Source organism: Lissotriton vulgaris, chromosome 11 (genome assembly GCF_964263255.1).
Source record: "Lissotriton vulgaris chromosome 11, aLisVul1.2, whole genome shotgun sequence".
In the NCBI taxonomy this organism is placed as follows: domain Eukaryota; kingdom Metazoa; phylum Chordata; class Amphibia; order Caudata; family Salamandridae; genus Lissotriton; species Lissotriton vulgaris.
In genome coordinates, this window is record NC_141699.1 from 170,659,381 (window position 1) to 170,683,995 (window position 24,615).

The following is a 24,615-nucleotide window of genomic DNA, read 5'->3' on the forward strand; positions in this document are numbered from 1 at the left end:
CCCGTCCAGGAGTCGGAGCTGTTCACGGGGTCGTCGCTCTCCATCCCCGTCCCAAGGTAAGCGCAGGTATCTGACGTTGTGGCAGCCCTGACTGCACTGCGTAGAAACTCCGTTTCCCACGGCTCCTTCAACTTGCCGGATGAGGAGGCCATACACAACTCTCCCCCATTCCTCCCTGTCTTTCCGGCAGCCAGGGTGTTGATGACCCAAAAGAAAGAGTACTACAATTCTCTGCAACTTATCTTTGGGCGCCCACCTTCCTCTGGAGAGCCATCAGGCCCCATGGAGGTGAGAGGAGCCACAATGGTTGGTTCACCCTAGGTACAAGTTGGGCTTTTGGAGTTGTTGGGTCGGCATTTTGGGGTCTCCACCTTCAGCGTTCATCCTTAATTAGCCGACTCCGGCATTGATGTCAGTGCCGATCAATGTCCTTTCTCCTCTTCCTCTCAACCTCAAGGCATTGCCAGCTCGCCGTCGAACGGCATCGGGTGTGGAGTTGGGGCTTTTTGAAGTCACCTTGTAGTGGGTGAAACAGAAGAGTCTGGGCTGTTATTGCCTATTTTGGAGACTATTCCACCTCTTATAGAGGAGAGATGGCTTTCTGCACTTGGTGAGGCTGGTGGGCTGGAGTCTACCACAGCCTCAGGGTTACTTTCCCCTCCTAGTCTTGCTACTGAGGCGAGTTCCTCTTTTGCAGATATGTTGAGGAGAGTGGGTTCAGTACTGGAATTATCTCTACTTTGGTGGAGAAGTCCAATGATCCCCTGATTCGATGTTCTTTCTCTAGGTCAGACAGGGGTGGAGCCTGCTCTTCCCTATAGTGACACCCTGTACGACCTACTGTTGGGCACTTGGGCCAAGCCTGAATCGGGGCTCTTTGTGGATCAGGCTCTATCTCACAGGCAATTGCCAGCTCCTGAAGCACCAGCTTGTCTCCTCAAGCATCCTACCTCTCATATTTGGTATTTCAGGTGGCTTCAGCCTCACAGGATATGGATTCTCTACCTAATGTTCCATCAAATAGAGACTCTAGGAGGGAAGACTTGTTAGGTAGGCATATTTTTTCCTCGACTAGTTCTGCTTTAAGGTCCACTAACATGTCTTGTGTTCTCGGGTATTTTTCTCACGCTTTGTGGGATTCCCTGCAGACTATGTTGACATTTCTTCCAAATGGCCACCGTTGTAATATAGAACAATTGATTTGAGATGGCCAACAGGTGGCTAAGCTGATTATTAGACGTGGCATGTATACTACTGATTCGGTGGTCCGGCCATGGTATCTTCTGTGGTGCTACATTTTCAGAGGCTGTCCAAGCTGCTTTGGTCGATATGCCCTTTGATGGCACCCATCTTTTTGGTGCCCATGCCGACTTGTCTTTACAGCGTTTCCGTAATGGAAAAATTGAGACTGTCCTAACCTCTCTTTTTCTAATTATATATCTATTTGATTTCTTCCCTATACAAGGGTTTTATGGGCGATATTAATCTTTTGGTTCTTAAACGGCTGGCTATGTTATGGCAGTACCATGGTGGTATAAGTTACTCCTGATGATGACACCTGATGCGGTGTCCCTGCGGTTAGAAGATAATATTGTTTCAATGCTGTCTTTGACAGGTTATGTGGTACAAGGATACCTGTTGCAAATGTTTTCCCTTCCCTTTTTTCCTCTAATGATGGGCCTCATGCTTGTGGTCATTTGATTGTGATGTTTCTTCCGGTTAAGAAGTTTACCTATGCCTCATGCTTCTTTGAAAGCAGTTTGGTATGCTGTATGCATTACTTTTGATTTTCAGTATCTTTTATAGGGACATCTGCTTATGTCTAATAGGAGGCCTTTTATACAGAGTATTCTTATTCTTTACACCTACTGTGGATTTCTACTTCAGTGTAATTTTGGATCTGATTTGACCAAGATTTCCACTAGGACATTCTTGCTTGATTGATCCTTCATTTGATTTTGCTAGTTTTTCTCGGATGCACTTTGCTTTGAATTCAGGAGGTGCACAGATAGCTTTGCATTAAGTTTTTTTTGCAAAGGTTAGGCTACCTGTGATCGGTTCGCGGATCGACCCGACCATTCCAACATGGCACCCACAATGACCCCGAACGGAAGTGCAGGCAGTGGTCCAGTAGCGAGGGAGGAAGATAACAGAAAAAGGGCAGAAAGGAGGCGAGTGGGAGATTCGGAGACGGCGAACGCCGAGACTGGAGAAGAGAGACCGGAGGACACTACGGAGGTAGGGAGACCCAAGACGAGGTCGCCAGCGTCGGAAATCCTCACGGAGAGGTGGTGGTTGGCGAGGATGTCTAAATTCAGGAACTGGCCGTCACTAGAGAAAGCAGCTCAAGGAGCATCGCAAGTGCATCCAGCCCTCTCCCAGGTGAAGAGGAGGCTGTGGATCCCATTCTCACTGCCCAGGAGGGTCATGGGTTCAGGCAAGTGGCACAGAAACCTTTGCATTATGTCAAAGGGTGGTGGGCAGGGTTAAAGGGCACCAAAGTCTAAACCTGGCACAATTTATCCCCGCACTAAGGCACAAGGCACAGCAGGGACGGTGAAGGGTGCACTTGACCTCTCCCCCTTGTTGAACCTTAAAGACACTTCCCACATCCTTATCCCTGCCTTTCTTTACTTTGTTATTCCGGTACCTTTGAGATGAAGGGGAGCCGGACTGCGTGACCATTAGTAGTACAAGACTGGAGCCAAGATTATCACTGACTTACCTGCTGGCCCGCACTATCATTTAGAACCACGTTAAGAGATGCCCCTGCATTGTTTGTGACAGTACTTTCCCAGGCGTTTTCCATCGCATCTGAAGGACTGTGATTATATTGCGATTATTAAAACAATCACTAACCTATGCCCTGGGTTGTGTGATTGTGAGAAAGACATCTTTTCCCAACTCACCGGAACTGGGGAAGCTTACACTACCCTGTGAGGGGGTTTATGCCTACTTAACCACGTTGTGTGTTCTTTGCCTCCGCATGTGGTTTTGTCCCTTGAAATGTATTACTCTTTCTGGGAAACATTACATATGGCAAGTTCAAGGGCACTATTTTGTATTCTCCTGAACTATTTTATTACTAACGCTTACCCCATTATTGGAGGTTCTATGGCTTACTTTCATTCTTAGAACATGATTGTTCCATGATTACTGCTTGTAATGTTATCTGGAATGCAGTGTCAGAATGTTTTTTACCCTAGGGGGTTAGTTTTTACGGCCATGTCCAGCATTTTCTGGGAGGATTTCTTCTTTTCTTAAAGAAAATGTTCACCTGTATGGTTCTTCTCTTCCTTAAGAACATCCAGAGTTTTGCTTTCCATATTTCTTTGGAATACTGAGGTTGGATGTCCTCTGTCTCCTTTGGGGACATTTTATTTCTCTAAACAGTAGTTGCTCTGTATGTGACTTACAATCCTTTTAGGATATATATATATATATGTATTCACTGAAAAAACCATAGGTTAGAGACCATATATAGTTAGCTGGACATTTTATTGACATAAAACCAATGAAATTCCATATATAGTTAGTTGCACTAACTATATATCGCGCACCCGCAATCCACTGCTGATGATGTCACATATTACATCATTCATGGCATGGTCAGTGACATCACTGATGACATCACTGATGACATCTCAAATGACATCACTGATCACATCACTGATGATATCATTCATGTGATAATACGTTGAACCTCTTCAGACTCTAATATAACCTTACATACACTCAGTGTAAACAGACACTCACAGACTGTCACTCATCCATGGAGTTACTCACACACCTAGTCAGTCATGCAAAGAATCAATCACGCCTCCATTTCCTCAACTATACAGTTATACACACCTTACTTATTCAAACATATACTAACACATATTTACTCTTTTATACAATCCTTGATTGAAGTTCACAATGATCCATACAGCCACTCACACATTCACTGGCTCTTATGCACAGTTATTTATATATGTCAACTCTCACATGTACTGTGTTTTACATATGTACTTACTTTGACATGTAGCACTGAGATATCCATTCACTCAACAATACACTCATGCACACAGTCAACTGTCCATACAGCTGTTTCCACATGCACTTTTGAACCCATACATCTAGTGAATCAACTGCTCACACATCTATGCACAGAGTCATACACCTCCCAGCCGCCACCCACACACATACTCAGTCTCCCATACATACAAATACTTTGGCAACCAATCAATAACCCATATAGTTACTCATATAGCTACTGATCAACACATGCAGCAGTTTACAGAACAACAGACATAATGATGCACACATTAAGACAGTTTAGTCACTAACCCATGCACTCAGTGAGACACATTTAATCACTCTCTCATACAGTCAGTCATGCACCTACTAAATCCTTCATCCAGACACTTATACATCCACTCATTCTTCAATATGTAAAACATATTTAAACTTTACAGAAACACACAGTCACTGGATGATGTCATCAGTGATGTCATCAGTGATGTCATCAGTGATGTCATTTGAGAAGTCATCAGTGATGTCATCAGTGATGTCACTGACCATGTCATGAATGATGTAATATGTGACATCATCAGCAGTGGATTGCGGGTGCGCGATATATAGTTAGTGCAACTAACTATATATGGAATTTCGTTGGTTTTATATCAATAAAATGTCCAGCTAACTATATATGGTCTCTAACCTATGGTTTTTTCAGTGAATTTTCAAGGTTTTGTAAATGCAAATTCCTAACTATATATGGTCTATAACCTATGGTTTTTTCAGTGAATTTCATTGGTTTTTTAAAAGCTAATATCTATAGCTGTAAAATATATTGTTTATTACGTGACGTATCCGCCTCATGACGTGTCGCATAACCGTGACGTATCGGCTCTGCAGCGCAAACAAAACCCGTAACGTAAGCGCGCCGGAGCACGCTTACAGATATATATATTTTTTTTAACCTTAATTAGACAAAATCCACACGCGCACATATCTTGAGGCCTTGCAAAGGCACATCAAACAAACAATCCCTACAATTTAGCCAAGTTTGCTGGAAATCTATTCCCTTAATTTTTTTTTTACTGTTTCTCTTGGTTTTCCCCTTGTTACGCTTACCGGGACGCTACCGGGTACGCGAACCGGACGCTCCAAAAACACAAGATGGCGTACTTCCGTTACGCTGCCGGTTAGCAGCCTGGTTCGCGTACCGCCTCTACCGCGAAAAATTGCAATTTTTGTTTTGTTTTTTTTCCCCGCGGGGGACTTTAATATCCCCCTCATCAATCCTAGGGGGTCAGGAGGGGTTTACCTTGCCCCCTTTCTTTCATTTACCCCTTCGTTTTTCACCACATCTTGTCTCTCGAACCTACCGAGAGACAAGATGGCGGCCGCTCCGGACTGTTTACAATGTTGACAGCCAATCAGCTTCTCCTCAGACTCCCGTTACGCTGCCGGTTAGCTGCCCGGTTAGCTGCCCGGTGAGCTGCCCGGTTCGCGTACCTACCGAGAGACAAGATGGCGGCCGCTCCGGACTGTTTAGAATGTTGACAGACACCGGAGAGCCAATCGGCTTCGCTTCGAGAAGTTCCGTTACGCGTCAGGTACGCGAACCGGGGCGCTAACCGGAGCGCTGTTACAGATATATCTGTTTTTTAAAACGTTAATTTCTCAAAATCCACTGGACCACATATATTGAGACATAGCAAAGGCCCGTCGGGCAAACTATATCTACAATTTTGCCAAGTTTCATGTAAATCCATTCAGCCGTTCGAGCTAAAAGTGATTCCAACCGCCCTATGGAAAAATTAATGGGAAAAACACGTTTTGGGACCCCCCTTTTTTCTCGGCCCCCCCTTGACGAAACTCCCCCAAATTTTCAGGGGCTGCTCAGAAACAAAATGTGTCATTTTCCTGAAAATTTCAGCCAATTCCGTCCACAAACGCCAAAGTTATTCGACATAGAATTTTCAGAAATCCCATAGGAAAAAAATCCTAACTATATATACCTACTGGCGACCGCCAGTAGGTAATATATATATATATATATATATATAGATATATATATATATATAGATATATATATATAATATCTCTTTACCCTTGTTGCTACCAAAAGATAACCACAACGCTGTGTGTAGCTGGCTCAAAATTAATTTATTTCGGACTAACTCGAACGTGTTTCGGCTGTCCTTGCAGCCTTGTTCACTGATATTTACAAAGTCACAAGCAGCCATTTTTAAACTCATCATAATACGTGTCACGTGTTGTACTTCAAAACAATAAAAAGTGTAGACAGACTCGTAGTTTTTCGGATATTTACATGCATAATCCTGTTTGCAAAATATAGAAGATTCTAATATCAAACTTCGGAATACATTGCATGAATAAATGATGGCAAACAACCAGTATAAAAATTATTTCACACATATTTACAATTTATCTATAGCACACATTATCGCTGTACTCTCTGAATCTGATGGTGCTGTGTGCGCGTCTTGTCTATCGGATACATTTATCGCACCATTGGGTATAATTTAAATCTACCCAGGGCAGCTCTTTCAAATTTTCCGAGTTGCACCTATTCATGCCCAAATTAGCAAATTTCCTATATAACTACATGTTCTAAACATAATTATGTCTTATCAACTATTGAGCCCCTGTGGGCATGCTCTCATGGTGCAAAATTCTATCCAGATAAGACTAAATAACCAACAGTACTTTGTTTATATAAATCATTTCCGGTTATAACCTTAACACCGTGGCTGCTATGGCTTTTCCCCTCCTGTGCTGGGAGGCTTTGAATCTCCATTGTTCATGACGAGCTCAGCTCGTCATAAGCACAGCTCCAGTGTGCCTCATGACGAGCTAAGCTCGTCATGAGCAGCGAAGGGGTTAAATACTCGTCTGTCTGAAGTGCATTAAAAACATATTGGTAGCATCTTGTTGTCTTCCTGTTATCAATTCATTTTACTTACAAATGCATATACATATCTTCCTCCATGTTAAGCCCCTCCGGTTGCTTAGAATTCAATTCTATAATGTACCTAGATTCCAACTTGCGGAGCGCTTTTTCACGGTTGCCCCCTCTTATATCTTTTGCAACAGAATCTATTACAAAATAGGTAAGTCCAGACACTTCTTTGTTGTGAAATCTTTCAAAGTGACGGGCCACTGGATATGCCCTATCCCCATTTTTAATCGCTCTAAGATGTTGTAGCACACGTTTATGTGCCTCCAAGATAGTGCTGCCCACGTACTGCAGGCCACAAGGACACTGCAGCATGTAGACAGCAATATCCGTTTTACAATTAAAGTTACCTCTTATTTTCTTTATGGCATTAGATGTACCCACCTTGTATTCCTTTGTATTAATGCCATGTTGGCAGGCTTTGCACTTTGTGCATTTTACAAATCCTCCCTTCTTATCCAGCCAAGTTCCTCTCAAAACCTTTTTTTGACTGTGTTTTTAACAAGACCCTGCCTGAAAGATTTCACACGTCGAAACTTTATTTCTGGTGTACGTGGAACAGTTTTACCCAGAACAGAATCACTCTTAATCAAACGCCAATGGCGGTTCAGGATATTTCTCAACTTTCCCTGCAGCAAACTATATTTTGTAATTAATCTGCATTGGTTTGTTTTGTCTGTACCTTTCTTTTTCGGAGCCCCGAATAAGATGTCCTCTCTTTTTAATTTGTCAACTTTAGAAATTGCTGCCCCAATCCATTCTTCAGGGTAACCTCTTTTCTAGAACCTATCTTCGAGATGCATAAGTTCTACCTTTGTCTGTGATTCTTCCCTACAATTGCATTTGTTCGAACACATTCTCCAAATGGAATACTCCTTTTTAGGTTAACATGATGGAAACTTGATGCATGAAGCACCGTGTTTGCTGCTGTGGGTTTTCTATACAATTTAGTGGATATTTTCCCTTCATGGATGTAAACTGTAAGATCTAGAAAATTAACCTCCGTATTACTGATTTCACTGACCTGATCTCGTGTCCCTTTCCACACTAAGAATAAATCGTTGATAAATCGACTCCAGTTCATTATGACCGACTTTTGGCCGACTTTTGGCCTCTGAAGTCAGGGGAGCCACTAACTCCAGTAAAATCAGTGAGGAATCTAGGGGTCAGCTTTTAATGACAGTCTGAGTCTAGAGACCAATGTCAATAAGCAGGTGAGCAGCTGCTTCGCCTTAATGCGAGGCCTTCGAAAGCTGCTTCCCCTTCTACCAATACAGGCTAGAGCCGCCATAGTCAGGAGCACCATTCTTAGCTGCCTGGATTATTGTAACACTCTGCTTCTGGGATCTCCTGCTTATTTGATCTCCAGACTTCAGAGCATCCAGGCGGCAGCAGCCAAAATGGCACTTTCCCGAGGACGAAGATCCTCCACCACTCTTGCACTGGCTGAACTACACTGGCTGCCCGTACATCAGAGGATCCTCTTCAAATCCCTATGCACTGTCTTTAAGGCAGTGCATGGGATGGGCCCCTTACCGCTACAAAACAAATTCAAATGGTATGAACCCACTCGCACCCTACGATCTTCCTCCACTAACATCATCAGTATACCCAGGATCAGGAAAGCCACTTATGGTGGCAGAGCCTTTAGTATAGCGGCAGCCCATCTCTGGAATAGTCTCCCTACTGCTATCAGAAAAACAGACAAACTGATGGCTTTTCGAAAAAAGGTCAAAACATGGCTCTTCCCTAAAGTCTAACTGCCCAGAATCAAATGACCATCCATCCTACCTATGATGCACATCGTTCCAGTTATACTCTCACAGCGCCAAGATGCCCGTAGGGTTGCAGAGTGCTTTATAAATGCCATAAATAAAATAAATAAATAAATGTGCTCTTCCCACTCTGCTTGGTACTGCGTCCGGATCACCTGCTCCTCCCACCAGCCCATATGCAAATTAGCATAGCTGGGGGCAAAGCAGGTGCCTATAGCAGTACCGCAGATTTGATGGTATAGAATATCACCAAATAACAAAAAATTGCTCTTCAGGCATGTCTCAACCATTTTTAAAAGCATCGTTGTGTGAGCCCACAAGCAAATTTGTCTATATCTCATGAAGTGCTTGACGGCCCTTAACCCATCATCATGCCTTATGCTAGTGTATAATGTAGTTACATCATTAGTCACTAAGAGATAGTCTACTTCCAAGGCAGATCATAAATCTGTTTCAAAAAATCGCCGGTATCTTTTAGATAGGAGGGTGCTTCCTTGTTTGAAAAAGAATCTATAAACTTTGAACTATTTTTAAAAGCACTCCCTATTGCAGATATGATTTGGCACCCCGGGGTATTCTCAAACTTTTTATGCACTTTTGGAATGAAATAAAATTCAGGGGTTACTGGCTTGTCAATTTTCAAGAACTTAAATTCATCATGACTCAACAGACCTTCTTCATACCAACTTGGCAACAGATCATTGAAACTCTCATAACCTTTGGGGACATTTTATTTCTCTAAACAGGAGTTGCTCTGTTTGTGACTTACAGTCCTTTTAGTATATATATATATATATATATATATATATATATATATATATATATATATATATATATATATATATATATATATATATATATATATATATGGAACCTTGAACAAGATCGTGAGATTGAAACGTGTAGGTTAAGATGCGGTGTGCTGTAATGGCACAATGATATAATAAAACCTGCTAAAATCAATACCCTGGAGGAGTGCGAGTATAATTATTTGGTGGTGAATTAAAATACAAGGAAAGCCCGTCCCTGCAACTCGCACCAGCTGTGTGAAAGTGTGCCCTCGGTAACGGGATTGCTTTGGTGATATATATATATATTATATATATATACCTGTAGCACCCTGCATTGAAACGCCAACACAGTTGAGCATGATCAACCCCTTTAATGTGGGCAGTTAGTCCCCACCACAAGAGAAACGCCAAACATGTTTCGGGCTCCATGCCCTTGTTCACTGGCTGCAATTGACTCAAACCCGGCAGCTGTGAGGACTGTTAAGCAAGTAACCCCGCCCAAATGGGACTTCCTTAGCCTGATGGCATTCTGGGGTATGTAGTCCTTCATTCCCCATTGTGGATGCAAACCGGGGCTTTCTATACAAAAGTAAAAACCCAAGTGGGTCCTGTATAATCATATATATGTATATATATATATATATATGTAAAAAAAAAAGGAAATCCACGCTCATAAAGAAGGAAGTCATCCGGCACTCGGAAGAAGGTATTTTTATTTTCAGGCTTAATTCAAGGTTCACATCAACGCGTTTCGGGAGTCAAGCTCCCTTGATCACGATGTTTTTGCCGCCATTGCGGACTGCTTATAATACATACAAATGGTAGTAAACAGCGTAAACAGACATGTAGATCACAGAAAAACTGTTTCACAGTGCAGTGACCATTTTAACACTTGTTACAGAGTGTTTCATTCAGCATGGAAAGGACGTTCCGTATTACATTAAATACCATATATTATGTTTTTAGGAACCTCATATTCCTCCTATGCATTCTAGGACCAATGGATGGGTAGTCAATCAAAGTAAAGTGCAAATGCGCTTTAAAATCGATTCCATTATCTAAAGATATACATACGTGTTAGGGCCAGTGCCCAAAAACTAACTAAGATCAATTGCGTATTTTTTCTACGGTTCCTTATCACATGCTGACCAACAAATTTCTACACTTAAACATAATTATTAACCAAGAAACAGCTGACAATGAATATCAGATTATTGCATGTTGCTTTGTCTACGCGAAAAGCTTTTGATGAATGGAATGTGAGCTTTTTGATAAAACATTTAAACATCCTTAATTTCATAAAGTGCTAGTGCTTATATGTAAACGGTAATACTCTCTTTTTGTAAACAATTGCTATTCATATTGCAAAAAAGCGCAAATAAAGTGCAAGTGCTTTCATGTAAACAATAGTACTCTCTTATTGTAAACAATTATTACTCATATTGCACAAAAGTGCAAATAAAGTGCAAGTGCTTTCATGTAAACGGTACTACATTGTGCTTCTACTGTAAACATTTCACTATAATTGCACATTAGAACAAAACATTACATATATCAGTAGGGATATATTCTTAAAAGCAATTTCCATTCCATTCATTTCGACCTGATGCAAACATCATTTCACACATTATACTACCACTGTTGTATTGAAAAGAAAAAAAGGGTTTGTAAAAAATACTAACAGTTCATAATCTCTCTATGCAGGTTTGATTTGCTCAAGGCTATTTTCCTATTTCTTCAATTATGTTTAAAATCGGGACAGACATGTATGAAGATCCTCATCTACGTTCAGACCCTGTGGCTCTTTGCAATTAAACTCCAAAATAAAATAAGTCTCCAACCTCCTCAGCTCTCCCTTTCTGTCACCTCCTCTCTTTTTCTTCAGGACCTCTGCTATGCAATTGTATTGTAAGCCTGCAGGGTTACTTTGGTGGTGTGACTCAAAATGTCGTGCAACAGGGTAGGATCTATCCAGATTCACAATTGCACGTCTGTGCTGAAGAATTCGCTGGTGCACGGGAAAAGTGGTGCTCCCAATATATAGCTTAGGGCATGGACATTGTAGTAAATATACTACATACCCACTCTTGCACTTAATCATAATGGCACTCCTGATGGTAACTGTTTTGTTAAAAGATGTTTTAAAATTGGTACCATTCATCCCATGTTGATAGGCTTTACATTTAAAACATCTTTTAAAACCAGGTTTTTGTTTCAGCCAGTCGGTGTTACTTTTCTTACTTTCTTTGAACTCACTCCTCACGACTAGGTCTTTTAAAGATTTCGATCTCCTATATGTGATGTCGGGATTCTTTTTCACTCTCATACCTAACACTGGATCATTCCGTATGAGATACCAGTGTTTTCTCAAAATAAACCTGACTTCCTTATGTTTACTATTGAATGTGGTTATGAATCTCGAGCTAACCTGATCTTTCTGTCGTTTACTTAAATTCTTTTGTTTCTGGGTTCTGGAGGGTTCAAATAAAATCTTCTGTCTCACCAAGTTCTTTGCCTTGCTAGATGCTCCCCTCAGAGTACTATCTTTATACCCTCTTTGGATAAATCTCTGGGTCATCTCTGTTTCAATTTTCTCATATTCTTCATCATTACTGCAGGTTCGCCTAGCTCTATAGTATTCCCCAAACGGAATACTTCTTATAAGGGCTGCTGGATGGGCGCTTTCCGCATGTAAGATTGAGTTACCTGCAGTTTTTTTGCGGAACACTGTTGTTTCTAATCTGTCATTAGTCGGGGTAATCCTAATATCGAGGAAATCAATTGATTTCTTACTCGAATGTCCCACAAATTCTAAGTTGAGGGAATTCTGATTCAAATCCTCAATAAATAAACCGATTGATGTCTCCGTGCCCTACCACAGCACAAAGAAATCATCGATGTATCTAACCCATAATAGAACATGCTCCGTCCAATGATCCAGGGGACCACCCCATAGCACCTGTTCCTCCCACCAGCCGAGATGTAAGTTGGCGTAACTGGGGGCAAAACAGCTGCCCATCGCGGTCCCCCGCTCCTGCAGGTAAAAGTCATTACCAAAGAGAAACATGTTTTTTGTTAAGCACCACTCCATGATTTCCAGAATCATAGTATTTTAGGAAGCAAGGCGTGCTGGTCTCATATTCAGGTAATATTCGCATGCTCTTAAACCATCCACATGTCTTATACTAGTGTACAAGGTTGAGATATCTAGTGTTAAAAGAACCATAGTGTCCGCATCCCAGCATATATCATAAATACATTTCAAAAAGTCTGTTGAGTCTTTTATATATGAAGGGAGCAATCTAACTATTGGGTTTAAAAAGTAGTCTATATACCGTGAAGCATTTTCAAATAGACTCCCACAGGATGAGATAATGGGCCTCCCTGGTGGACTAGTGGGGTTTTTGTGTATCTTCGGTAACATATAGAAGACTGGCACCGTAGGATTCTCCTGTTTGATAAATTAGTGCTCATACCAGCTAAGCAACCCATTATCTCTCCAATGGTCCAGTCTCCCATAGAATTCCACAATCACGTTCTCATATTCTTTAGGGTTTATTCTGCTGTAACAGCTGCAATCCTGCAGTTGACATAATGCCTCTTTTTTATATTGTTATCTTCCCCAAAGAACCACGTTACCACCTTTGTCCGAAGGTTTCACTAGGAGTCCGTCTTCAGCCTGTAATTTTTTTACTGTTCTATAATACAGTGCTTTCTTGGGATTAATTTTATGTTTCCTTTGATTTTCTTGGAGATATAGATTTTTCAGATCTCTAGTGACATTTTCCCCAAATAGTTCCACATTATCTTTTGTAGTCTGTGGGAGAAACTTTGAGGGCGCTCTAAAAGGTGCATGGTCATTTACGTTAAAATATATATATATATATGTGTGTGTGTATGTATATATATATATAGATGTGTGTATGTATATATTTATATAGATGTGTGTGTGTGTATGTATATATATATATTCACTGAAAAAACCATAGGTTTCACACCAGTTATAGTTAGGAATTAGCATTTAAAAAACCTATTAAATTCACTGACAAAACCATAGGTTTCACACCAGTTATAGTTAGCTGGAAATTTTACTGACATAAAACCATTGAAATTCCCACGTTATAGTTAGTTGGACTCACTATAACTTGCGCGCCTGCAATGCACTGCTGATGACGTCACATATTACATCACTCATGACATGGTCAGTGACATCACTCATGACATCACTGATGACACCATCCAGTGAATGTGTGTCTTTCTGAAAAATAAATTTGTTTTACATATGTATTTGTAAAGGTCGATGGAAGAATAAATGTTTAAATAAGTGTGTAAATGGATGTTTTTTTAAAAAAAATTGGTTGGTTAACTGGCTTATTAAGTGTATCTTAGTGAATACATATATTAGCGAGTATTGTTTAAATATTTAAATGTTTGTATCAGTGTTTCTCTTTGTGTATAAGTGGCTGCAGGGGTTGGTGACTGACTCACTGTTTGTATGTGTTTTGAAGACAGCATATGTGCAGGACTGTATGGGTGGATGAGTGTGTATATGTGTGTGTTAGTGAGTGAATGACTGTCTCACTAGTGTCTTCATTAGTAACGACATATGTTTTAATCTAGTATATGTGAGTATTGATGTATATAAGTGAGTATAGTATATATAGTGAGAGATTGTAGGAGCTCCTGTTTAAATAAGTATGTGTTTCTATAAGTGATTGTTTAAGAGAGTAAGTATGTGTAAGTTTCCTTAGAAGTAAGGTGGTAGTGTGTGTATAAATGTATATGCAAATAAATGGATGTTCAATAGTTTATTTGCATGTGTGAGTATGTGTGTGAGTAACTTTTGGATGACTGCTGATGTGTAACAGGATGTATAGGTGTATCACTACATATGATGAGTGAGTATATATATGAGTGACTATATAGAACTGTTGGTGAATGAGTGGATGTGTATATAGATGGTGGAATTACTGAATTGGTTGTTGTTACTGGTTTGGGTATCTCCATTTTTTTGAAAATGTTTGTTTCTATTTTTGAATATGTGTTTCAAGCGTTACATTACACTGAAATTAGGTCTGTCACTCTGTCACAAGGATGGTGTCATCAGTGATGTCATGAGTGATGTCACTGACCATGTCATGAGTGATGTAATATGTGACGTCATCAGCAGTGCATTGCAGGCGCGCAAGTTATAGTGAGTCCAACTAACTATAACGTGGGAATTTCAATGGTTTTATGTCAGTAAAATTTCCAGCTAACTATTACTGGTGTGAAACCTATGGTTTTGTCAGTGAATTTAATAGGTTTTTTAAATGCTAATTCCTAACTATAACTGGTGTGAAACCTATGGTTTTTTCAGTGAATTTCAAAGGTTTTTTAAATGCTAATTCCTAACTATAACTGGTGTGAAACCTATGGTTTTTTCAGTGAATTTCAAAGGTTTTTTTAATGCTAATTCCTAACTATATAAGACCTGAAAGCCCACCAGGAATCTCCAGTATGCGCCAGGGGACTGCATTGCAGAGAGGTGTAATGAAGCCACAACCCTTTTTACACCTCTCTGCAACGCAGCCCCGTGCATGTTTGAAGAGGGGGAACTAATTCCCCTTTCATACTGGGGGCCCATGGGGGCCAATTAGCCCACCTGGAACCTCCAGTATGCGCCAGGGGCTGCATTGCAGAGGTGTAATGAGACTATGCCACTTGTTACACCTCTCTGCAACGCAGCCCACTGCCGCGTTTGCAGAGGGGGAACTAATTCCCCTTGCATACTGGGGGTCCCTGGGGTCAACTAGTCCACCAGGAGCCTCCAGTATGCGCGAGGGAGCTGCATTGCAGAGAAGTGTAATGAGGCCACACCCTTGTTACACCTCTCTGCAATGCAGGCCACTGGCGCGTTTGCAGAGGGGGGACTAATTCCCCTTGCATACTGGGGGTCCCTGGATCATATCTGCCCAAACACCGATATTCCGAACGATTGTAAATGACTTTTCTTGAGAAACATTTGGATTTGGATTATCATGCCCTATACTTTTGAATTTTTGAAAGACAGACTTTGAGGATGCTATAAATTACTCGTCTGCCCGAATTGTGTGGGTAAAATTGATACCTAGTCACTTTGAATAAGAATATACTTATGTCTCGTCTAACATTTGGAAGAAATATCTAGTTATATGACAACTGGATACCGACATAACTTGAAGGAAATAAGAACGCCCTGAAGAAGTTCTGTTGTACAGAACGAAACGTTTCGGCTGGCTGTGGTACATAAACTTAAGGAAAATAAAAGCATTTGAATATACCCCAAGATTCAGCGCTTCAATAAGGACTCTAAGTGATATGATTTGATTGGACTCATTGTGAAAGTGGTGCTGTGCCAAACTTTGGAATATTCTCCACTACTCTCTACTACTTACTCTCTCCTACTCCACTACTCTCAAATACTCACTGTCTACTACTCATTCTCTACTACTCTACTACTCTCTACTACTCTCTCTCTACTACTCACTCCCTACTACTCGCTACTCACTACTCCCTACTACTCACTATCTACTACTCTCTACTACTCACTCTACTACTCTCTCTCTACTACTCACTCTTTACTACTCACTACTACTCTCTACTACTCACTCTCTACCTCTCACTCTCTACTACTCTCTACTACTCACTCTCTACTACTCTCTCTCTACTAGTCTCTACTACTCACTCTACTACTCACTCTCTACTACTCACTACTATTCTCTCTGCTACTCATTCTCTACTACTCTCTACTACTCACTCTCTACTACTCACTCTCTACTACTCACTCTTTACTACTCTCTACTACTCACTTTCTACTGCTCTCTACTACTCACTCTACTACTTACTCTCTACTACTCTCTACTACTCACTCTCTACTACTCACTCTCTACTACTCTCTACTACTCACTCTACTACTCTCTCTCTACTACTCACTCTTTACTACTCACTACTACTCTCTACTACTCACTCTCTACTTCTCACTCTCTACTACTCTCTACTACTCACTCTCTACTACTCTCTCTCTACTAGTCTCTACTACTCACTCTACTACTCACTCTCTACTACTCACTACTATTCTCTCTGCTACTCATTCTCTACTACTCTCTACTACTCACTCTCTACTACTCACTCTCTACTACTCACTCTTTACTACTCTCTACTACTCACTTTCTACTGCTCTCTACTACTCACTCTACTACTTACTCTCTACTACTCTCTACTACTCACTCTACTACTCACTCTCTACTACTCTCTACTACTTACTCTACTATTCACTGTACTACTCTCTACTACTCACTCTCTGCTACTCTCTCTACTGCTCTCTACTACTCTCTACTACTCACTCTCTACTCTCTATTACTCACTCTCTACCTCTCTACCTCTCTCTTCTTCTCTCTCTACTAATCTCTACCTCTCTACCGCTACCTCTCTACCTCTACACCTCTACCTCTCTACCTCTCTCTACACGCACACATATACACATATATGCATATATATATGCATATGCATTTATATATATGTATGTGTATGTATAAAAAAACAACAAAACATTTTTTTTTTTAAACAGCTACTTTTAAAACTGTCATTCTTTTGCCCCATGGTAAGCTCCCCGGTACGCGCACCGGTGCGCGTACCGGTGCGCGTACCGGGCGCTCACCCCGCGAAAATAAAAAAAAAAATTATTTTTTTTTTGCCTGCGGGGCCCTTTTATGGCCCCCACATCAAACCTAGGGGGTCAAGGGGGGGGTCTACCCTGCTCCCTTATGGTCATTTCCCTCTTTGTTTTGGCCACCTCTCGTGTCTCGATCCTACCGAGACACAAGATGGCGGCCGCTCCGGACTGTTTAGAATGTTTACAGACACCCCAGAACCAATCAGCTTTCTGCGCGCAAGTCGCGGTAAGCGCCCGGTGCGCGTACCGGTGCGCGTACCGGAGCGCGGCTATAGATATATATATTTTTTTGAACCTTAATTACTCAAATCCACTGGAGGACAAATCTTGAGACATAGCAAAGGCACATCGGGCTACCAGTCCCTACAATTTTGCCAAGTTTGGTGGAAATCCATTCAGCCGTTCGGGCTAAAAGTGAAATCGACCGCCCTATGGAAATTAACATGGGGAAAACGCGTTTTGGGACCCCCCTTTTATCTCAGCCCCCGCTTGACGAATCCCCCCCAAACTTTCAGGGAAGGACCGGAACGCCGCGAGGCCATTTTCAGGAAATTTTGAGGCAGATTCGTCAACCGGCGCCAAAGTTATTCCAAATAGAATTTTGAGATTTAACATTGAAAAAAATCCTAACTATAACTACCTACTGGCGACCGCCAGTAGGTAATGTATGTATGTATATATATCTGTGTATATATATATATATATATATATATATTCACTGAAAAAACCATAGGTTATAGACCATATATAGTTAGGAATTCGCATTTACAAAACCTTATTTTACTCACACAAAACCATTGAAATTCCATATATAGTTAGTTGCACTAACTATATATCGCGCACCCGCAATCCACTGCTGATGATGTCACATATTACATCATTCATGACATGGTCAGTGACATCACTGATGACATCACTGATGACATCTCATTTGACATTACTGATCACATCACTGATGATATCATTCATGTGATAATACGATGAACCTCTTCAGACTCTAATATAACCTTAGATACAATCAGTGTAAACAGACACTCACAGACTGTCACTCATCCATGGAGTTACTCACACACCTAGTCAGTCATGCAAAGAATCAATCACACCTCCATTTCCTCAACTATACAGTTATACAAACTTTACTTATTCAAACATATACTAACACATATTTACTCTCTTATACAATCCCTGATACAAGTTCACAATGATCCATACAGCCACTCACACATTCGCTGGCTCTTATGCACAGTTATTTATATATGTCAACTCTCACATGTACTGTGTTTTACATATGTACTTACTTTGACATGTAGCACTGAGATATCCATTCACTCACCAATACACTCATGCACACAGTCAACCGCCCATACAGCTGTTTCCACATGCACTTTTGAAACCATACATCTAGTGAATCAACTGCTCACACATCTATGCACAGAGTCATACACCTCCCAGCCACCCACACACACACTCAGTCTCCCATACAAATACTTGGGCAACCAATCAATAACCCATATAGTTACTCATATAGCTACTTATCAACACATGCAACAGTTTACAGAACAACAGACATAATGATGCACAAATTAAGACCGTTTAGTCACTAACCCATGCACTCAGTGAGACACATTTAATCACTCACTCATACAGTCAGTCATGCACCTACTAAATCCTTCATCCAGACACTTATACATCCACTCATTCTTCAATATGTAAGACATATTTTAACTTTACAGAAACATACAGTCACTGGATGTTGTCATCAGTGATGTCATCAGTGATGTCATTTGAGATGTCATCAGTGATGTCATCAGTGATGTCACTGACCATGTCATGAATGATGTAATATGTGACATCATCAGCAGTGGATTGCGGGTGCGCGATATATAGTTAGTGCAACTAACTATATATGGAATTTCAATGGTTTTGTGTGAGTAAAATAAGGTTTTGTAAATGCGAATTCCTAACTATATATCGTCTATAACCTATGGTTTTTTCAGTGAATTTTCAAGGTTTTGTAAATGCTAATTCCTAACTATATATGGTCTATAACCTATGGTTTTTTCAGTGAATTTTCAAGGTTTTGTAAATGCTAATTCCTAACTATATATGGTCTATAGCCTATGGTTTTTTCAGTGAATATATATATATACATACATATATAAACATATATCATCTGTATATCTATATAAATACAAACATAAATGCATGCATACATATACTTATATGCATACAGATGCATGTTATTTACATGAAAGTTGAAAAAACACTAATAAAAGCAAAGCTAAAAAGCCACCTCATTACAAACAGAATGGCTTTAACTTAAACGAGGGCGAGATCTATTGCATTTTCAATGCTTGTTTACTTTGGTTCCATCAAGAAGGCATTCAGATGTGTCACACATTTGCCATAAATTCTGAATGTTAGCACTCTAGTTGCACATTAGATCACTGTAGTACAGCTACTGCTCACCAGGGACGTCTGCTGCTGGTATTCAAAGTGCATGTTTCAGTCTGCATGTCAGACTTTTTTTAATGAAATAGAAGAGGATTTGAGAAGTCACTCAAAATGATCCCTAATTTTTCTTTCTGAAGCACTAATCATACTTTCTATGGCAAAATTAACCCTCTCATGTTGTTCCTTTTTAAATTGAGTGTTTTCAGACTTACCACTTCATTCCAATCAAGATGGCTTCTGGTGTGCCATACTTTTGTCATAAGTAAGACTGTTAGCGCTCTAGTTCTTCTTTAGAACACTCTGGGACATTCTGTCATTGGGCTATACTTGGGGTACATCTGGGTGATATTTGGGCTACATTTAGGCTCTTTTGTCTCTGGTGGCCATCTTGGGAGACTGTATGTCAGAATTTTTTTATGAAATTGAAGAGGGTTTGAGAAGTCACTCAAAATGTGCCCTAATTTTTCTTTCTGCAGCACTAATCATAATTCATATGGCAAAATATACCCCCTCATTTTGTTCCTTTTTAAATTAAATGTTTTAAGAGTTACCACTTTATTCCAATCAAGATGGCTTCAGGTGTGCCATACCTTTGTAATAAGTAGGACTGTTAGCGCTCTAGTAGTTCTTTAGAACACTCTGGGACATTCTGTCATTGGGCTATACTTGGGCTACATCTGGGTGATATTTGGGCTACATTTGGGCTCTTTTGTCTCTGGTGGCCATTTTGGGAGACTGCATGTCAGAATTTTTTAATGAAATAGAAGAGGATTTGAAAAGTCACTCAAAATGTGCCCTAATTTTTCTTTCTGCAGCACTAATAATACCTTCTATTGCATAATATACCCCCTCATTTTGTTCCTTTTTAAATTAAATGTTTTAAGAGTTACCACTTTATTCCCATCACGATGGCTCCAGGTGTGCTATACCTTTGTAATAAGTAGGACTGTTAGCGCTCTAGTTGTTCTTTAGAACACTCTGGGACATTCTGTCATTGTGCTATACTTGGGCTACATCTGGGTGATATTTGGGCTACATTTGGGCTCTTTTGTCTCTGGTGGCCATTTTGGGAGACTGCATGTCAGAATGTTTTAATGAAATAGAAAAGGATTTGAGAGGTCACTCAAAATGTGCCCTAATTTTTCATTCTGCAGCACTAATCATACTTTCTATGGCAAAATATACCCCCTCATGTTGTTTCTTTTTAAATTAAATGTTTTAAGAGTTACCACTTTATTCCAATCAAGATGGCTTCAGGTGTGCCATACCTTTGTAATAAGTAGGACTGTTAGCGCTCTAGTTGTTCTTTAGAACACTCTGGGACATTCTGTCATTGGGCTATACTTGGGCTACATCTGGGTGATATTTGGGCTACATTTGGGCTCTTTTGTCTCTGGTGGCCATTTTGGGAGACTGCATGTCAGAATGTTTTAATGAAATAGAAAAGGATTTGAGAAGTCACTCAAAATGTGCCCTAATTTTTCATTCTGCAGCACTAATCATACTTTCTATGGCAAAATATACCCCCTCATGTTGTTTCTTTTTAAATTAAATGTTTTAAGAGTTACCACTTTATTCCAATCAAGATGGCTTCAGGTGTGCCATACCTTTGTAATAAGTAGGACTGTTAGCGCTCTAGTTGTTCTTTAGAACACTCTAGGAGGCTGCAGTAGAACACAAAGGAATCAACTGACAGTCTCTGTCCTTGTTGGATGTACATGTTTTACTGAGAATGTCAGACTTCATTTTCACATGACTGAGAAAGATAATGTGAATTTACAGAAAATATGCTTTCAGTTTAGCTTATAGATCCCCTTCCAAACCACTGTGGGAAAATCATGAGATATTAGTTTTCTTTCAAACAATATTCATGATATCACAGCAGAAGGTTTTTTCACATGGTAAAATCACCTTAGAACCCACCACAATTCCTAAAACGAGTATGGTACCATCAACAAATGATTTATAATGTAACTAAAGTCCTAAAACCCTCTATTAACTACAATGCTTTTTAATGAGGTGCTATCATGTATATTGGTCCCAAGATGGCTGCCAACACTTCTTGGATGAAGTGCTGACAGCCAATCAGATCAGATGTGTGGTTAGGCTCCGCCCAGATATATATCTTTTTTTTAACCTAAATTACTCAAAATCCACTGGAGCACATATATTGAGACCTAGCAAAGGCACATCGGGCTAACAGTCCCTACAATTTTGCCAAGTTTTGTGCAAATCCATTCAGCCGTTCAAGCTAAAAGTGAGGCCAACCGCCCTATGGAAATTAACATGGGAAAAACGTGCTTTGGGACCCCCCTTTTTTCTCGGCCCCCCCCTTGATGAAACCCCCCCAAATTGTCAGGGGCTGCTCAGAAACAAAATGTTCCATTTTCCTGAAAATTTCAGCCAATTCCGTCCACAAACGCCAAAGTTATTAGACATAGAATTTTCAAAAATACCATAGAGAAAAAATCCTAACTATATATACCTACTGGCGACCGCCAGTAGGTAATATATATATAATGTGTATATATTCCCCACAAAAGGTTGCCCCTGTTGAGAAGGCCACTACGGAGAAAACTTCTTCCAGCGAGGGCCTCAGTCAAAGCAGCTCACTCATAACATTCAAACTTCTTTACGTGGCTCAACGCGTTTCGGGCCAGCGCCCTTGCTCACGAGCCTCACGGAGTGCACAACTGGCAATGATAGGTTTCATTTACCTGCTTTGTTTTCAACATAGTCCCGCCCTTGTGGGCGTGTACTTGCTCCATGTTTGGCGTTACACAACAGTGCATCCTGGTATTTGCAGTGAAGCCAGCATTGTTACCTCAGTCGGTTAGTGCCGATAGTCCATAAAATTACATTATTCCACAGGGGTGAATGAAATTTCAGAACTGGTCAGCTGGGTTAAGTCTTCCCATTCGTTTTAAATAACTCCGTTCCTCGTAGACACACACAAATCTGAGTGCCTGGATCCGCTGCTGTGCGGCGGGCCTTCTCGCGACCGGATGTGGCCGCTAATATATGTATATATATGTATGTATGTATATATGTATGTAGGGAGAAATGTATGTTGGTTGCTGTTCATTTGTATAATAATTACGTTATTATCATGTATTGATTTATAGTTTTCACAAATCTCACTGTTAAATATCTCACCTTTCACTCATTTCCGATTAATAGCACTCGAACAGTAGCCCGGCCACCTTATTGAGCAACACTCCAGTAGAACTAGTGGGAGCACCCACATGCTGACGTGCTATCATAGGGATATATAGGATTACAAAAGGGAGCTCCCGTATAATTGCACAATACCCCTGGCGTGTGATAGAGGGTCATATTGGCATAAATCATAAGGGGAGACACGATGTTGTAAGTCTGACCAAGGTCTTGAATCCCGTAATTGGTGTAGACTTCAATTCCCGACAGCCAATGCGACTCTGTAGTGCGGAATCGCGCAGCACACGATGCTCGCCAGGAGATATGTTATGTACTCCATTTCCCGATAGTCATTGTGAAACTGTAGTTCGGTATCGCGTAGCAGGAGAGTGTTGCTAGGAAACTCACCACGAGGGTCCTGTCCGATGGAATATCTGCTCGAAAGCCTTGTACATATACAGATACAATTACTGATACAATGTGGTCATAATGTTGAAAGGTTGTATATATGTATATAGAAAATCACTGTTATAATATGGATTGTTTTTACATTCGAGTATTTCCTTTATGTGTATGTGTCCAGGCACAAAATCGCTCTCCGCCGCTGAACTTAGATCGGTGGATGAGGCTGATGCTGTTGCCTCTTGCCTTGTCTTAGGGTTGTTTTTGCCCCCTTGTGCTTTTATGGTATCAAAGCGGCGAGCAAAGGTAAAAATTTGGCCATGTAGGTAGTCTAGCCTGTCTCTTTCAAACTTGAAGGCTTTTCTTTTTTTAATTATTTCCTCTTCCTTGTCCAGCCTTATCATCATTTCCTCTCGTAATTTTGTAGTTTGCTCCGTTACACCCATTGTTGTTAACTCAGCCTCCACTGTTTCGACTTCCATTTGTAGTTTCTTTCTGTCGCTGTCAGCGTATTTTGCCAGTATTGCCATTAAACGAGCGGAATATTCCAGGTTTGTATCCGCCCATTCGGCCAACATCGCTGGGTCCGGGTTCTCATAGCTCGGGGCTAGAGTGCTTCTCAAACCCAGCGGAACGCGCTTGACATCGAGGTATTTAGTGAGGGAAGTATGCTCCCACCACTTCGACTGTTCTCTTTTCATCAGTCGTTCCAATTTTTGAAATGTCTCCTTGATGTTAGGACTGTCGGTACCTCCCACGGCACCCCCAGTGGTAGTTGTAAACGTTGTCGAACCCTCTGGGTTTTCCACAAACATGTGGCCCGCATCCTCCTCCCTGCGTTTCAACACGTCGGCCGACATTTTGGCTAGTTGTGGTGTATTAGTGATCTAACACCGAAGAAAACAAACGGACAAAGCGCTGTTTGACAGTTCTTAGCGCTTTCCGTTTGGCACACTCCCCACTGCGAATTTCAACAGCTGTCCCACCTGGGCTCGGCTGTCGACGGTTCCCCCTGCACTTTGCCAGGTCCGCCGCGACTCCTTTTGCCTGGATAGGTACGTGTGCTCTCTCGCAGGGGCTCGGGCAGCTTCCTCCTACCGGAGTAGAGATTCCAGTTCCGGGTTACGGGATTCCAGAAGCAGGCGGTCGTGAGGTATTCCACCTCATGTCGGGCGGCAAGCATTGCCTTTCTGCCCCCGCTGGAAGGACTCCCGTGCTGTGAGGTTGGAGCAGTTGGGGGACCCGAGGAGGCCGTATTCACAAGCACACAAGCAGGATAATTGGTCTGACCTTCGCGCTGTGTCCTGCACTCTGCAAAACCACTTGGCAAAATTTCCCCCCTGCACAACCTACCTGAGTTCTTGACTGCGCATT

General features: G+C 41.1%; 1 protein-coding gene across 8 annotated transcripts in view; it reads left to right on the top strand.

The window, feature by feature from the left end:
• ACAD10 (acyl-CoA dehydrogenase family member 10) overlaps positions 1–24,615 on the top strand; it is a 627,389-nt gene that overhangs the window by 250,030 nt on the left and 352,744 nt on the right. The gene's annotated exons all lie outside the window — the stretch shown is intronic.